The sequence below is a fragment of the Myotis brandtii genome, unplaced genomic scaffold (genome assembly GCF_000412655.1).
Source record: "Myotis brandtii unplaced genomic scaffold, ASM41265v1 scaffold383, whole genome shotgun sequence".
In the NCBI taxonomy this organism is placed as follows: Eukaryota; Metazoa; Chordata; class Mammalia; order Chiroptera; family Vespertilionidae; genus Myotis; species Myotis brandtii.
In genome coordinates, this window is record NW_005364711.1 from 1,923,861 (window position 1) to 1,932,145 (window position 8,285).

General features: G+C 47.2%; 1 long non-coding RNA gene across 1 annotated transcript in view; it reads left to right on the forward strand.

Annotated features, from left to right (window-relative positions):
- Nucleotides 1-1,535: 1,535 nt before the first annotated feature.
- The window catches only part of LOC106727180, an 8,934-nt gene continuing 2,184 nt past the window's right edge, over nucleotides 1,536-8,285 (forward strand). The window contains exons 1-2 of the long non-coding RNA XR_001363347.1: nucleotides 1,536-2,075; nucleotides 7,403-7,538. This is a non-coding gene — a long non-coding RNA (uncharacterized LOC106727180). The remainder of the gene's footprint in view (nucleotides 2,076-7,402; nucleotides 7,539-8,285) is intronic.

Consider the following 8,285-nt stretch of genomic DNA (forward strand, 5'->3'; position numbering starts at 1 on the left):
CGATCTCTTTAAAATGCAAATCCGCCCTCAGGTGTGGCTCAGTGGTTGAGTGTCCACCCATGAACCAAAAGGTCAAGATTTGATTCCCGGTCAGGGCACATGCCCAGGTTGTGGGCTCGATCCCCAGTAGGGGGCATGCAGGAGGCAGCCGATCCATGATGTTTCTCTCTCATCATTGTTTCTACTTCTATCCCTCTCCCTTCCTCTTTCTCTAAAAATCAATCGGAACATATTTTTTTAAAAACAAGCTCGGCTAAGATTTAAAAAAAATAAATGAATAGAATGCAAATCTGATCGCATCACTCCCCTGCATCACATGATGCAATGGCCTCCCATTGCTCCAGGATCAAGGGCAAAGTCCTTGGTAGGACCCACCAGCTCCTTTGCGATCTGACCCTGCCTACCTCTCTCCCCGCAGGCTCCTCATTCTTTATACTCCCGTCACGCTGCCCTTGTCTCAGTTCCCCCAATTCTCCAGGCTTCTTTCTTCTGGGATCGTTCACAAATGCTGCTCCTGTGGCTAGAAGACTCTTCCCTGCCTGTCCTCACCTGCTACCTTCTGCCTGTCCTTCAGGTCAGAGGTTACACGTCTCTTCCTCATGGAAGCTTTCTCTGACCTGCCTTGGGCCCCACTGTCCCGTTCCCCTCTCCTTGTCCTTTATACATATATGTTCACTGTTCTTAAACGGTGTGATTATTTGTTTAATGTCCATCTTCCCTGATGGACTAAATGCTTCTCTTATTATCGCTTAGCAAGGTGCCTGGAACATAGAAAGAGCTCAAAAAAAGTATTTTGAATTAATGAATTTAAATATTTTGCTGTTGTGTTCATTCTCACCCAAGGATATTTTCCCATTAATTTTTAAAAAGAGAGGGAGGGGTGGAGGAGAGAGAAAGAAACATCAGTGTGAGAGAAACACATCGATTGGTTGCCTCTCGTACATGCCCTGACCCAGGCCGAGGATTGAGCCTGCAACCAAGGTGCCCTTGACCGGAATCAAACCCAGGACCCTCCAGTCTACAGGCTGACGCTCTATCCATCCACTGAGCCAAACCAGGTAGTGCTGAATTAATGAATTTTAAAAACCAACAAATAATGAATGAGTGAAAACGCCAGACCCTAGGTGTGCTCCTCCTATTAAAGAAACTCATTTTTTTTCCAAAGCCCATGGTCCTGATTGCCCAGTCACTCCATGTATAGATAAAAGGTGGCATTTAAACCTCCATCGTATAAAAGGTGACCACACTTCACAGTTCTTCCAACCTTTTAATAACGTGCTTATTAACAGCACTCACCCTTGCCCACCACACTGCCTGCTTGGAGGGTGGACCGTATGGACACCAGGCTCTGGTAACCCTTCGATCCCCTCTTTTCCTCTCTCTTTCTCGGCACAGCTGAACTGGTGAGCGACAGCATCTGTGTCTCCGTGGCCATCGTATTAACAGTAAGAGCTTAAGTTATTAAACCGAGCAGCTTTTATCTGGGAGGTCTCCCGGAGCCCGGGGGATTAATGTATTTTTACCCCAGAGCCAACGGAGCTATTCCAATGAACTAGGGTTTGTTTCCTGCAAAGAGACTGTCCCTGCGGCCTTTCTCTAACCCCGCTTCCCAACCGCAAGAGACGCCATGGCGTTTTACTTGGAGGTGGACCCCGTCACCCTGAACCTGATCATCCTGGTCGTGAGCTACGTCATCTTGCTCCTGGTATTCCTCATCTCCTGCGCGCTGTACGACTGCCGAGGCAAGGACCCCAGCACGCAGTCCACGCCCGAGGCCACGCTCGATGCCCAGCCCTCCATCCGCTTGGTGGTGATGCAGCAAAGCGCGCCAGGGGGCCCCTGGGCCAGGGGACCCGACCTTCATTTTGGAAATCCCGCTCCCCTAGGGAAGAAAAGCACGGTGGTGTGAGGCTGGCTGCGGGGTCCTGGGGAGAGGGCACAGGACATTCTGGACAAGCCATTCCCCCAGGGGCTCCGGCCCTGGCGGCGCACAGGTCCTGCTGGGCCACCTGAGTGGGAGCCCCATCTCAGTGTCTGCTTCCTCGGCACCCTCTGTGGAGAAAGCAACCCTTAAGGTAAGACACCCAACGCGGCATTTGGGCACGTTCCCCAGATGCTGTTGTACAGGGAAGCTGCTTATTGGTACCTTCCCGATGATGCAACTTCTAGGAGAAACTGGCATTTGAGTAGGGGGTTGAGAAGAGACTGCAATAGTGTGTGTGTGTGTGTGTGTGTGTGTGTGTGTGTGTGTGTGTGTGATGAAGAATGAAACGAGTTCGAATCTATCCTACCTAGCGAATCCTTCCTTTGCCCATCAACCACAGAACCTTTGCAGACTTTAGGTTATTATTATTTCTATACATATAGGCTCCTCACCTGTTTCCCAATGCGAGTCACTATGGGAACACAGTAACTGCAGAGCATTGTGGGTAATCGGCAAAGCTTAGAGCCTGGGTTCAAGCTCTGCCTCCTCCCCTTACTGGCTGTGTGACCGGCCAGAAAACAGGCTGTGTGGCCAGGGCTATCACAGGTGGCTCCAGGCTAGTGGTAGGGCCTTCGGGCTGTTTGGGGTATTTAAGTGAGCTAATTCACCAAAAGCACTTGAGAGGGTGTTAGCACAGGCTTAGCTGTTATGATGATTGTGATATTATTCCCCTTCATTCTTCTCATCAAGAAGGTTAAGCTCCATTGCCAGGCTGTCGTGGCTCAGTGGTTGAGCATTGACTCATGAACCAGGAGGTCATGGTTCAATTCCTGATCGGGTTGCAGGCTCAATCCCCACTGTGGGGCGTGCAGGAAGCCTCCGAGTGACTCGGCCTCTACTTATTCTCATTGTATCTGCCAGTAGAACAACAGTGGCTTTCATTTTGTTGAAATCCTTCCATATGCAAGATACTTTATGTATATTATTGGAAACCTTCACCAATGTTAACATTATACTCATTTTTATTTATTCTTATTGATTTCAGAGAGGAAGAGAGAGGAAGAGAGAGATAGAAACATCAATGATGAGAGAGAACCATTGATTTGCTGCCTCCTGCATGCCCCACACTGGGGACTGAGCCTGCAACCCAGACATGAAATCGAACCGTGAACTCTTGGTTCATAGGTTGACGCTCAATCACTGAGCCATGCCAGTTGAGCAACATTATACTCATTTTAAAGTGAAGAAAAAGACTTCGGAAGCTAAGTGAGACATAAAAGCCTCAATAGCAGGCAGTGATAGAAGGAGATTCAAGCTTGGCATTTCTGGGGCAAAGCCCTGCCTTGATCCACTCTACCCCACTCTCCTGGCCAAATTATAATGATTTATTTTGCTTCTGCTGGAACTCATGGTCATTTTATTCAGAGGAGAAAATCAGAAAGACCGCTTGATTATTTAACAGAAATTATTGGGCAGTTGCCCGGATACACAATTCTAGCCGGGGAGAGAGATGGTGGGGAATAAACATGAGTTTGCGACTGTTCTTGAACAGCTGTGAAAAGCCAAGAGCAGGAGGCTCACATCTTGAACTGAGTTCAAATCCTGCCTCCCACGTGGACCAGCTGTGTGGTCTACGCTTCCCTGAGCCTCCATTTCCTTATCGCCAAACTAGCTTAAAGTGTGTCTATCGCATAGGCGAGCAGAGAGTTCAATGATACAAGAATAAAAAGCATCAGGCGGGTAGCAGACTCCTGGTAAATCTCCATTCTCTCCCTACCTTCCCTCGATTCAAAAGTATTTTGTTTGTGTCCTTCTCACAGCTATCATCCAAATTAGGCCAAACATGGCATTTGCTTTCATAAAAACTGTGCCCGATGGGAGAATAATGAGTTAAAAGTAGGCAAAACAGAGTATCCTAAGCCCATAAAGAAGCAGAAATAAGGCAGTGTTTGAATGCGAAAAGTAACTTCTTGGTTCTAGCTGGAAATTTGCTCCACCAGGTTTGAAGACATTAGCTTGAATGTCACAGCTGTGCAACTAGTAATTCCATTGGGAGTCAGAGCTTTATTTCCAAAATAAGAAATAAATCACAACATTTTCGAACACAGGCAGGTAAGAGATAGGGCTCTAGAAAGAGCCCTAGGCAGGCAAAAAGGGGAAATATTGACCAGTCAGACACATATGCAAAAAGAACGCCACGTGAAGATCGGAGTTATGTGACCACTTTCCAAGGAACTACCAGAAGGCGGGAGAGAGGCCTGGAACAGATCCCTGCCCACACCTTCATCTCAGACTTCCGGCCTCCAGAACTCTGAGACAATATATCCTCGTTGTTTAAGCCACTCCGTTTGTTTGTTGAACTTTGTTAGGCCAATCCTAGCAAACAAATACAGTGACTAAAGGGCATGTTTAGAGCACTGGTGGGAGGTTTAACATTTCCAGGCCCTTTGGGGGCAGTGACGGGATTCTTTTGGATGTGATGGATGGTGTGCTGACTTGGGCCCTGGGCAGAAGCTACAAGGGCCAGCTTTATCAGGGTTGCCTCCTATACAGATCCTGCAAAGCAGAGCAACCCTTTGTTGTGTTTCCAAAGAAGATGGAATAGAGTGGAAACATCTTTAGGAGGAAAACTGCTTGTTTTTCTAGATAATAGGTCAAAGATCATTGTGAGGAACAGGAGTGAGAAACTCTGTTCTATAAAGAGGCACAAGGCGTAAGTCACAAGGCAAAGATGTTATAGGGTCCAATGCAAACCTATGGGGTTGAAGCAAAAAAACAAACACACACACACAAAGTCAGAATTAGCCCTAAAATATCCAAGTCCCTCCAGATAGCCCACAGATACTTCAAAACCCACTCAGCGAGTGCCGCCGCGTCATTCCATCTGCCTGAAATGTGTAGGGGGAGTTTCGGCTTGTCTTGCATAAAACCTTTAGGTGGACAGCATGTGATTAGCAGAACCCAGGGATTCTGACTTAGTCCCGAGTTTACCCTTTAGTTCCATAGCTGCCCAGAATCCGGACAATCCCAGAGTGACTCAGCATGCTGGAGGCCGAAAGCCCACACGACTGTGCTTTGTCTCTCACTGCTTTAACTTTAGGGGAGCATTGAATAACACATCCCCTCAATTAGGGGAAACTTCTCCGAGAACCTGAGGGCAGACACAGTCCAGTATCCCACGAGAGTATCAAGGACCGCCCAATCGGGGCACGTGCCCGGATTGCAAGCTCAATCCCCAGGAGGGGGCGTGCTGGAGGCAGCTGATCAATGATTCTCTCTCATCACTGATGTTTCTGTCTCTCCCTCTCCCTCTTCCTCTCCCTTCCTCTCTGAAATCAATAAACACATTTTCGTAAAGAGTATCAAGGACAGAAAAATAAAAAATAAAATACAAAGAGTATCAAGGACAGCCTTCTTCCCGTTACTTCATCTTCCCTGAGAACAGTAGTGGTTGAAATGGAAAAAGGAAGAGAACATTTATTATCTCCCCCTTTTTTAACAGCGAATTTGGACTTTGACCTTCCAGATAAGGTCTTCGTGACACGGGGATTAAGAAAGATCCTAGCACCAAGCTGGTGTGTCTCTGTGGTTGAACAGCAACCCAAACACCAGGAGGTTGCTGGTTCGATTCCCGGGGTTGTGAGCTCGATCCCAAGTAAGGAACCTGCAGGAGGCAGCTCTCTCATCGATGTTTCTCTCTCTCTCTCTCTCTCTCTCTCTCTCTCTCAAAATCAATAAAAATGTATTTTTTGAGAGAAAAAAAAGAAGAAGAAAGATCTATTTCACATGCTCCCAAGAGAGTGGAAGTTGTGGGCCCATATTTATTTTTTGTTCAAGGCTTCTCTATATCCAACTGTGATGGAATTAAACACCAGCCATCTGCTGGGATCTGCTGGCTCTCGGTTGGCACAGCTACAGCCTGGTGGCCTCAGCTGCAGGCCTGCAAAGCCGCGAAGACACCAGAAAGATGAGGACTTGGTTTGGAAGGATGAAGGGGACCAAGAGAGAGAAAGCATGCTCCTCCTCCGAGGGCTTAAAATTGCCCAAGAGCGGCTCCATGGGAGAAACGTGGCCGTGGAATTTGGAATCTGGACTGTTTGTCAGAATCGATAAAGCCATTCTTATCGTAGAAATTTATCAGGGAAAAGTTGCTTGCCGTGTGTGTGTGTAGGGGAGGGAGGGAGAAAAGCTAATATTATGATAGAATTTTGGAGAAGAGTTTGTGTATTTAACAGTCTTTATAACCATGCTCAGGAGAAAAACCAGATCCACACAAGGAAACAAATGGCTTCTTTAACAGCAGCAACACTAAACACCTCTCGTCATCAAGAAAGTCTCCCTTGCCCTAGCTGGTTTTGCTCAGTGGATAGCGCGTCGGCCTGTGGACTGAAGGGTCCTGGGTTCAATTCCGGTCAAGGGCACATGCCCGGATTTCGGGCTCGATCCCCAGTAGGGGGAGTGCACAGGCAGTCGACCAGTGATTCTCTCTCATCATTGATGTTTCTATTTCTCTCCCTCTCCCTTCCTCTCTGAAATCAATAATAAAAACATTTTTAAAAAAAGGAAAAAAAGAAAGTCTCCCTTTATTGAAGTTAGGTCTCTTCTCTTAAACTTTACATTCATTTCTCTCCTTTTCCCCTTTTGGGTTTTATAAAGAAAAAGGAAAAAAGAAAGTCTCCCTTTATTGAAGTCAGGTCGTCCCTTCTCTTAAACTTTACGTTCATTTCTCTCCTTTTCCCCTTTTGGGTTTTATAAAGAAGCAGTGTTTATATAATAGTGACTAGAGGCCTGGTGCATGAGTGGAGTCCCTCAGCCTGGCCTGTGCCCTCTTGCAATCCGGGACCCCTTGGGGGATGACGGACTGCTGGTTTCAGACCAATCCCCACAGACCAGGCTGAAACCGGCAGTCCGACATCCCCCAAGGGATGTAATAGTGCGTGAAGCGGCAGGCGGCCGGGGAAGAGCCCATGCCATTCCGCTCATCCCGGCCCCGCTGCGCCTGAGGAATGTAATAGTGCGTGAAGCGGCAGCCAGCCGGCCGGGAGGGGCCCATGCCATTCCGCTCATCCCGGCCCCGCTGCGCCTGCCACCACCGCCGCCCAGTAAGCTCGCTGAACGGCGCTCCCACTGTGGGAGCACACTGACCACCAGGGGGCAGCTCCTGCATTGAGCATCTGCTCCCTGGTGGTCAGTGCACATCATAGCGGCCAGAGGACTGGTCGTTTGGTCATTCGATCACTTAGGCTTTTACATATATAGATGTGCAAACATGCCCCCCCAATCAGATTAGATCACAAGGTGGAATTAAGTCTGGTGATAGCAGTTGGTTCAGACTCATGGAAGCATATGGGTCGTCATGCCCGTGCTCAGTGGATAGCGCATTGGTGAGTCACCATCAGTTGGGAGGAGTGCTGCCAGTCATCTGTTACTAAAAATAAATTGCCTACATTTGTGAATGATTTGCTTGGTTTTCTACAGGGCGTGAATCAATCATGACGCCATTATCATGCTTGTACTTCACTGTTGTTGCCCGTGCAGCACAGATGCAGGTGGAGTTACGTCAGTGTGGAAGCCACCACATGGACCTACCGACCGCCATCCATCCATTCAACAGGTATTTATAAAGCACCTACTTTGTGCAGATCTTGCCCAGGCCCGGGGAATACAGGACAGATGTGAGGTCTGTGCTCAGGAAGGTGGCCAAATAGCAGGAAAAACTACCAAGCACTTTGCCTAATATTTTCTGAATCCTCACTACTAGGAGGTACTATCATTTTCTCTATTTTATATGTTTTTGGCAGCTCAGACACTAAAGCCCATTCTTTGAACCAGTGAACTCCAAATACCTCTGAGCCTGCATGCCTTTCAGTGAGGAAACTTTCAGTACTCACCTGTGTGTGTACTTAAAGAAGTGTACATATATATTGAAATAAGCTTACATTTATATATATTTAAATAATACATGCATTTAAGTAAGTGTAGATTCATGCATTATATATAAACATGGGCAAATCTTTATAAACTACATGTACGTGATGTGGGGCTCCCTGCGCCTCACCTTGGAGACCGCTGCTCTCACACTCCACTGTGCTGCCTCCTGGTTTTGTCTTTGTGTAACAGGAACCATCAGCCGCCGATCTCCTGACCCCAGGTTTTGCTCTGGATGAGTGGGGATGGGAACCTCGTCTAGGAAATATTTTTTTATATAAAGTGAAAAGTAATAACTTTCCAGTTTGGACTAGATCTCTGTACTGCCAAGGATGTTTTGGCAGAATTCCTTGATCCATATTTTTCTTTTTAGATTCCAAGGTAAGTTGTTCTGTTAATTTGGAAATCCTACTTGTTTCCTTTTAAAAAAAAA